We start from the raw sequence: 8,805 nt of genomic DNA, 5'->3' as shown, positions 1-8,805 counted from the left end.
CCCGACCTGCGCTCGGGAGGGCCGTGACCGTTTCGATTTCTGTTCTTAAAGTCTCATTTTAAACCGGGAAGAAGAGGCTGTAGAGAGGCGGCAGAGTCCTGAGAAGCAAGGCCTGCTCTGTGGGGAGCAGAAACGCCTTGTGAGAACAGAAATAAATTCCCGCGGAAAGGATGTATGTTAAGTTTCTAGCAAGATGTCAGCTGTTCACTGGGCTCTAAAACTAAGCTGTAAGGCGCAGGTCACCTGCAAGTGTTGCTGTGTGCAAGGAGCTGGGTAGGATACCCCAGGCAGACACAGAATTTTTGTTTAGTGGGTTTTCCCCCCACCGCAGGTCACTCAAAGCTGTGCTCCTGAACCGCCCCAAGTGATGTTTTCATGAGTCCTACTTAGTGATATAGTTCTCAGAATCCAGTAACCATCAAAGAGATTTGAAAGGAAATAAGATGGATTTTGCCAATCCCTGCATATACCTTTTCCTCTTGAACCACATTTTAAAGATGTCACACTTGATTGCATCGCAAGAAAAATGCTTGCCTGAAAATATGATCAATCATTTGCCAACTGTCTTGAGAAGAGAAGATGAGTGTGTCTTTATGCATACACTTTGGGGCCTGTTGGCCTGGTATTTTGAAGGCTGTGTTGAATCCTTCTCGGCCACAGGTAGATCCAGAGTTCATATTTGTTTACAATGTCACAAAAGTAACGGCCTGGTGGAAACGGGAGTGGCTGAAGATCAGGAAACAGTTCTGCTACTACTGTTGTCATTGACTAGCTGCCTTATCTCTGTATGGTTTTAACCCTCAAGATTTGGTTTTCCTTATTTGCAAAATCAGAGGATGAATAGGTCATCTTTCTGCATACTTTCAGATCTCAAATTTGGCAGCTTTCTAAAATGAGAGATTAAAAAAAATCATGGTCTGTGTTTTGACAGGTTTTGCATAAAAGTGCTCACAATAGATATTTTATTAAAATACATTTGGAAAAAACATCTTAGTTGCTACATCTAGGATTATTTTATATCACTTATTATTTGAACAAAGACATTTACAGATTTATTCAGTGTTCTAAAAAATCTATTTATTTTTTTAAAATTGAGGTCTGATTTACAGTAAGACCTTATATGCATATGCATATGCCCTGGTAACCACACTCAGATCACGAGTCACAGAATTTTCAGCCTCCCAGTGGGCTCCCTTTACCTTCCTCTCATTGAGTAAACACCTACTCCCTCCCTCAGGGAATACCAAGTTCTGACTTCTGGCATCGCTAGTGCGTTTTGCTTCATACCAGGACCTTTTGAGGGTAAGGTTGATATTAAGCTAAAGGACAACAGGTGTGTAAGTCTGTAGTTATAATCATTTTTGCCATGACCCTAAATGCTTTTATAAAAATTCTTAATGGTTTTTACTACCTAGAGTAACTAAAAATTCTGACCCAGGAAACTTCTTAGTCAGGAGGCCACTTTTCAGCTTAAGCAGGGGCTTTGCCGATTTGGATCTGTGGTTGTTGGGCGTCCTTATGGTCACAGGCCCAGTGTCAATGTGTTATTCCCCACTTCTGGGATACTGATGTAGTTCCAGACAGTAGGTTTAGAGGATGGATCATGAACTTTCCCAACAAGTCAGTGTTTAAGGTGTTAGTAGATGAATCAGTTCCTTAAAGCCTACAATTTGCTGAGACAATTGAATGAAAATTGATTTTTTAAAGTTCAGTGAATTAAAGAATGTGGGCATAAAGCTTTAATAACCTTTTCAATGACAGCAATTAACTTAATTTATATATGCAGGATATTCGCCTGGTTTATCAAGTCATTAAAACTTTAGTGATGAAAGCAAAAACAAAAGGCAACACAAATTATGTCAAGTGTGATTAATTTTTTTTATTTCAACATGATTAGGATACTGTTTTAGCCCTCTAGGAAGTTTTTTTTTTTTATTCTCCAGTGAAGCAAGTACTTCAGCAATTTGCTTATTCTTCCCAAATGCCTTTTAATATATTCCTGCACATTTTTTTTTGTTTCTGCTTCTGAAGGAGAAGAGTTAGAAGTTGTAAGTGAATTCTCATTGATTGCTCACAATGGCCTGTGTTTTTTATTGCAAGATGTCTGTGTGATACAAAGTTGGGTACTATCTAAGGCCTGTGGTAGTGATGAATGGGGGCATAGTCCACAAAGTTCAAAGATGTTTTTGGGCGGGGGGGTCTGTTGGCTCAGTTGGTTAAGCATCTGACTTTGGCTCAGGTCATGATCTCACGGTTTGTGAGTTTAAGCCCCAAATGTGGCTCTATGCTGATAGTGTAAAGCCTGTTTGGAATTCTCTCTCTCCCTCTCTCTCTGCCCCTCCCCCACTAGTGTGTGCACAGGCATGAATGTGCGCGCTCTCTCTCTATCAAAAAATAAAGAAACTTAAAAGATTTTATTTTGTGAAATGGATTTTGCTGAGTAATTGTTTTCAGTGACTAAGCCAGTCAGTTGACTGGCCAACAGCTAAGCCAGATTTGGTTACTCTACTCCAAGATTCACAGTATCATTAGCTAAGACAGTAATTCATCACTTGGTAATTGATCCACTGGTTGTGTGTGAATGCTGTCTTTTCTTTTAAAGAGATTTCTTAGCTTTTACATGATCAAATATTTAACTTAAAACTTACTAAATTTTGAGAGTTGCAACTAAAGATGCAAAATGAGAAACAATACATATGAAAAGTCATTTCCCCTTTTGATATTTGTTTCTTTGAATTTTAATTTTTCTCTTTAAAAATGCTTTTCCTGTCCATAACCTTGCTGCTTCTATAGGGTACTTTTGCTTTCACAGTGATGAAAGACTGGGCTTAGCTACAGAATGAGGATATGGACACAGATATCATTTGATTTTAAAGTTTATAGAACAGCTGAACTATTGAAACTTCATTGACCTTTTTGTTAAGATTTTATATTATGCTCATGTTAAATATATGAACATGATCCATTGATCATATGGATCATATAGATCCATTGATCTATATGAAGTAGACCATTATGTAGGCAGGTATTTTGAAGGCCAAATATTATAATATTTTTATATACAAAGAGCACGTAATCAGTAAATGGTGTAGCTTTGTTAGGGCAGAGTAGTTCTCTTTCCATAAGTAGCATTTGTTATCTAACTGGGATGCTTTGTAATTGAAAAAATATTTCTCCTTATACATAGTTGTTAAACTGGGTGAAAGTCTCTGGGGATTTTGGTTATGGGGAGACTTTGAACTACTAGACTTTAGGGAGTGGGATTTTAATATGATTCTGTTTCTTCAAGTGGTGCTAGCCCCATTGGAAAGGATTTAAGATAAAAAGGATGTGGTCAGGTTGTTGTCAGTTCATTTTAAAATTTTACAAAGGTGGTAGGATAAGAACAAAGATCAGTTATTAATAGAAAAATTATGACTTCACCGGAGAAGTTTTAACAAGTTTGAATGTAAACCTTTGCCTTTAATTCAGATGTACCTGAAGATTTGTATATAATTAATTTCTAGTCTTTTATCCAAGAGGAGGTTTTTAACCTTATTGAGCTCTCTTAGTCTTTAGGTGATCACTCAACGGTGTAAATAAAAAGCAAAAGATGTAGTCTGTATGTTGTGCTAAAAGATATCAAGATACCACACTCCCATCAGAGTCAAGCATTTGGCTGTGCAGGGAATGGCTAAGAGGGGTCATTTCTAATGGTGTACAGTGCTGGGTGTAGGTTTCTTCTTGACATTTTTACTGAGAAAGGTTAGTTGCTGAACTGGTTGGCCATAGGGCAGTTGAGGATACCTGTCTGGTCTGGGAAGGTTGGGTCTGGCCTGAGATGACATTTGGAGAGGGTCTTAGATCAGAGACGGAAGGTGGTTTGTCAGCAGTTGCAAGTGCAAGACAGTCACATGTTTGGAATGACAGCATGAGATGGGCTGAGAAATTTAGCAATTATTAAAATACCTCAAGAGCCTTTCCTGCTGGCCTTCAGTTGAAAGTGTTAACAAATATTTTCATTTGAATTCCAAATTATTATTTTTCTTACCCTGAATAGTTTTTTTTTTTAATTTTTAAAAAGTTAATTTATTTATTTTGAGAGAGAGAGCACAAGTAGGCAAGGAGCCGAGATCAAGGAGATGAGCTGAGCTCAAGAGTCGGGGAGGCTCAATCAACTGAACTGTCCAGGTGCCCTTGAATAGTTTTTTTTTTTTTTTAGTTTATTTATTTATTCTGAGAGAGAGCGAGAGCATGAGAGGGGCAGAGAGAGGAAGGGAGAGAGAATCCCAAGCAGGCTCCCCACTGTCAGTGCAGAGTCTGATGCAGGGTTTGATCCCATGAATTGTGAGCTCATGACCTGAGCTGAAATCGAGTTGGATGCTTAACTCACTGAGCCATCCAGGTGTCCTGTTACCCTGAATAAATTTTTTTTTTACACTTTTTTAATGTTTATTTTTGAGAGGAGAGGGAGGAGTAGGGAAAGAGGGAGACAGGATCTGAAGCAGGCTCTGTGCTGACCGCTGAGAGCCTGATGTGGGGCTTGAACCCAAACCATGGGATCATGATCTGAGCTGAAGTCCAACACTCAACTGACTGAGCTACTCCACGCCCCTTACCCCACCCCTACAGAGTTTTAAAAAAATATTTGAGGTGGTCGCTGTGTAGCATCTCCTCAGTGGTAAGGCTACCTGTGAGCTACCACTAGTTTTCTCATTCTTTTCCCATTAATTTGCTACCCACATTTGAGTGCTTTCTGGCCTCTGAGTTTTTGATAGTGGTCTTTCTTACGGGTCATTTCCTGTAAGGCGTGCTTCCTCCATGTGAAAAACAATCTATGGTAATTTGGAATCATAATTTTAAGGTACCATTTTGGCTCATTTTTGCTTGTCTAAATAAATAGCCTTCTTGGGGTAATTGGATGAAGAAGACACAGAATCACTCAGCATGTCACCTATTTAGAACTAACATAGTTGAACACAGTGAGGAAGTAAATCTTCATTCTATTTTTTTGGTTATAAAATGTACATAACATAAAATGTATCGTTTTATTTTTTTAACATTTATTTTTGAGAGAGCATGGGTGTGAGTGAGGGAGGGGCAGTGAGAGGGGGGAACAGAGGACCCAAAGTGGGCTCTGTGCTGTCAGCAGTGAGCCTGATGTGGGCCTTGAACTCACTCATCATGAGATCATGACCTGAGCTGATGTCAGATGTTCAACCTAATGAGCTACCCAGGTACTCCCAAAATTTATAATTTTATTTGTTTATTTAATCTTTTTTTCAATGTTTATTTTTGAGAGAGACGGTGTGCGAGTAGGGGAGGGGCAGAGAGAGGGAGACATGGAGTCTGAAGCAGACTCCAGGCTCTGAGCTGTCAGCACAGAGCCCAATGCAGGGCTTGAACCCACGAACTGCGAGATCATGACCTGAGCCGAAGTCAGACGTGTAACCAAATGAGCCACGCAGACACCCACTTTGAAAAAAAATTTTTTTTGAGAGAGAGAACCATTTTAAAGTGTACAATTCAGTGGCATTAAATACATTCACGATGTTGTGCAGTTGTGACACTATCCATTTCTAGAACGTTTCCCAAATTGAAATTCTGAGCCCACTGACAGTAACTCCCATTTCCCTTTCCCTGCCTGGCCCTAGAAAATGCCATTCTACTTTCCATCTTATGAATTTGACTACTCTGGCCACCTCGTATATGTGAAATCCTACTGTATTTGTCCCCTCGTGAATGGCTTGTTTCAGCATAGTGTCCTTGAGGATCATCCATACATAATAAGCATGTGCATCAGAATTTCCTTTTGAGAAAATATGTTTTTAAAAAGATTTTCACAGCATGTAAAGTAGAGGTCACAGAAACTTCTAGGGTTCTACAGTAGGACTTGTTTATTTCACGCGGAAGAACTCTGTAGGTTGCTGGCAGACCTGTGAGCGCAGATGCCTCTCCTTCGCTGCAGTCCTGACACACTTGGTTATTGGAATGCCATAGGGGGACGGAGCAGACTCTGTCAACAGGTTGGAAGATGGCAAAGTGTGGAAGCAGGGGTTGCTACAGTCTGAGGTCTCACTTGGGTGGGGACAGAGAGCCTTGTATGTCTTAGGATTACATCTTACTGTGTAATCACTGGTGTTCACAGTGTTGGTCTGGGTCAGAGTGTCCATCCAGAACAGTTAACCAAAAAACTGTGTGTATTCAAAGTTGTAAATAAGCCTTCAGCTATCTGAGAGACATGATTAGTCAGTGACTCATTGACCAGCTGTTCCGGTTAGTTGAGGTTTTGCCATATTTAACATCTCATTTCTGAATTAATAGAAAACTAGTGAGTGTTTAAAGAGGCTCAATAACCTACTTAATAATGAGACTAGATAATTAATGCTTTATATTTTGTATTGATTGTATTACTTTAACTTTGCATTTGTGAGATACAGATATCCAGTCATAGGGGGAAAGTGGGTTTGACAGAATTGAGGATTACACATTGAACAGTTTGCACTTTCAGGATGGCTCAAGACCTGTACATTTTTTCTTTCATTATTGTTTTAACTCTTATTGTTTTAATGCCTGTATTAGGGTAGTAAACGTGGGGTGAGTCCCCTGAGTACTCTTTGTTACTGGAAGAGGGCAGGTACTTTGGGGCTTGATCACTGCTCCCACCACTGCCTTCCTGACAAGGCTGTTTTTGACTATCTTTCTTGAAACCCTTGAAACATTGACAATGGCATGAAGCCTAATTTGTGTGTGTGTGTGTGTGTGTGTGTGTGTGCCTTAACTTACTGCTTGCTTGCTGCTCAGTTCTTAAGGAAATCAGAGTGGTTAGTTGCTTCCTAGTGTTAGTAAGGCTTTTCTGAATGTGTCAGTTTCTTTGGCAGATACCATCCCTAGGACACTAGTGAGCACCTCTTTTACACCATTCTCTTGCTAATTTGGATCATTGATGCTCTTGAATTGTCAGATATTTTGAAAAGCCCAATTTATATACCAGAGTCAGTTTGTTAATTTTAAAATAAACATTGGTGTTTGTGAATAAACTGTTAGATGAGACATTATTATTTTTTTTTAAGTGAGCCCTCTGCCCACATGGGGCTTGAACTCGCAACCTTGAGATCGAGTCATATGTTGACCAACCCAACCAGCCAGGAGCCCCATCCTTTCCCTTTTTTTAAAAAATTAGTAGGTAGGGGTTCTTTCCATGAGTATGGTTTCGTTTTGATCTGTTTTCATTTTTATTATTGAGCAAAATGGGCAAGAGTAGGTAGTCTGAAAACTAAAGGTAGAGATGTGGAAAACTGAGTGTTTTATTGTTGTGATTATGGTCATTTATGATATCTTAAGAACCTCTCAACTTGTCAGTGTAATTAATATTATTTCCATTTTGTTTCCTTTTTAAAGCTGGTTTCCCAGTCTTCAATCATGAGTTATATTTGCATTTAAAATATACATAGTTTTTAATTATTAATACAAATGACATTGTACACAAAATGGGAAACAGATCTGCTCCTAGATGTTATGGTGGTGCGAGGGTGCTTTTTCCCTGAGGGCACATAGGGTCTCCAGGGGGAACTGAGAGCAGCTTTAAATGACTCTGTTGCCAGATCCCGTTGCCAGCAGTGGGCACGACAAGGGGCTGGAGGGCCGGGTGGGCTCCTGTGGCCTTCCCTTGTAGGGCTGGTCTCCCTTCCCACAGTGAATGCTGAGGAGGGCTGCATGACTCCTGCTGTCAGACCCAGGGCCTTAAGGAACTACAGGCTTTTGAAGACATTGTCCCAGTATCCCCTCTGTCAGTCTTTATCCTGATCTTGGCTTCCTATTAACTTGTCTAAAAGGAGCTCTTTCCAGAACACCTCTACTAGTGAAATCTTAGATTCTCGTGTGGTATTTTTCTACGGCCTCCTCAAGAGGCTTCCATATCCAACCGCCCCCACCCCCATCTCATCTTGGACCTCATTGCGATCTCCTTTTTCTCGCAGAGCTCCAGCCCCTTCAGCACCTATTGTCCAGTCTTTCACTTGCTTCCTAGCTAATACCCTTACTCTTACCCCCTTGCCCTTCTATAGCCTCTGTTTTGTAGAACACCACCTCCAACCAGTCTTGCCTGCATCTTCTCTGCTCCTGGACACAAGCTATCCCAAATTCAGGGTCTTCTCCTAAAGTGGCCTTGTGTGTGGCTGGCCCCCCAGGGCTCTGTCTTGTGGAAGACCCTTTTCTTTTTGCCTTTTATGACCTTTTCAGACCAACCCTTGTTTCTCTGTAGCTCTCCTGGTGGATTCATCCACATTTAGACTTCACTGAGCCCTCTTAAACCTTTCTGTTAAGCTCTATATCCACATATCCTTTGCTATGTGGTCCTTTCCAATTTGAATGTCCCACTGGTCCCTCAATCCACAGGTTCAAATTAATTCATCATTCTACCCCAAAGCTGCTACTCCTCCAGTAGACCTATCTGCCGAGGTCTCCTTCTCTACCTTCCTCCTCAGTGATGGGAGTAATGGTGCTTGTTTGTCCTGAGGCAGCTCTCCTGTGGAACTCAGTCTTCTTCAGTTACCAGCCTCTGACTTAAGAACATTTATACAGTTCAGACTTGTTGGCTTTCAAACATTTTTAAAGCTATGGAACTCTTTGTTCAAATGAAATCTTTCTAGGAAGCCCGATATGTAACATAAATGAAACTAGAGGTCTCCTGGGGGAAGAGAGTAAAGGGCCAGCATCCCGTCCTGCCCTGTTTTGCTTAGCCAGCCTCTCAGTGCTGCCTTCCTTCTCATCCCCTGCCCCCTCCTTCTCCTCTCCCTCCTCTTCCACCCACTCCCTTCCCATCCC

At 40.7% G+C, this 8,805-nt stretch overlaps 1 protein-coding gene across 2 annotated transcripts in view; it reads left to right on the top strand.

Moving 5' to 3' along the window:
* The window catches only part of SFMBT1 (Scm like with four mbt domains 1), a 130,011-nt gene that overhangs the window by 457 nt on the left and 120,749 nt on the right, over nt 1–8,805 (top strand). The window lies entirely within an intron of this gene.

This window comes from Suricata suricatta, chromosome 12 (genome assembly GCF_006229205.1).
Source record: "Suricata suricatta isolate VVHF042 chromosome 12, meerkat_22Aug2017_6uvM2_HiC, whole genome shotgun sequence".
NCBI lineage: Eukaryota > Metazoa > Chordata > Mammalia > Carnivora > Herpestidae > Suricata > Suricata suricatta.
This window is presented reverse-complemented; position numbering and strand designations above follow the sequence as displayed.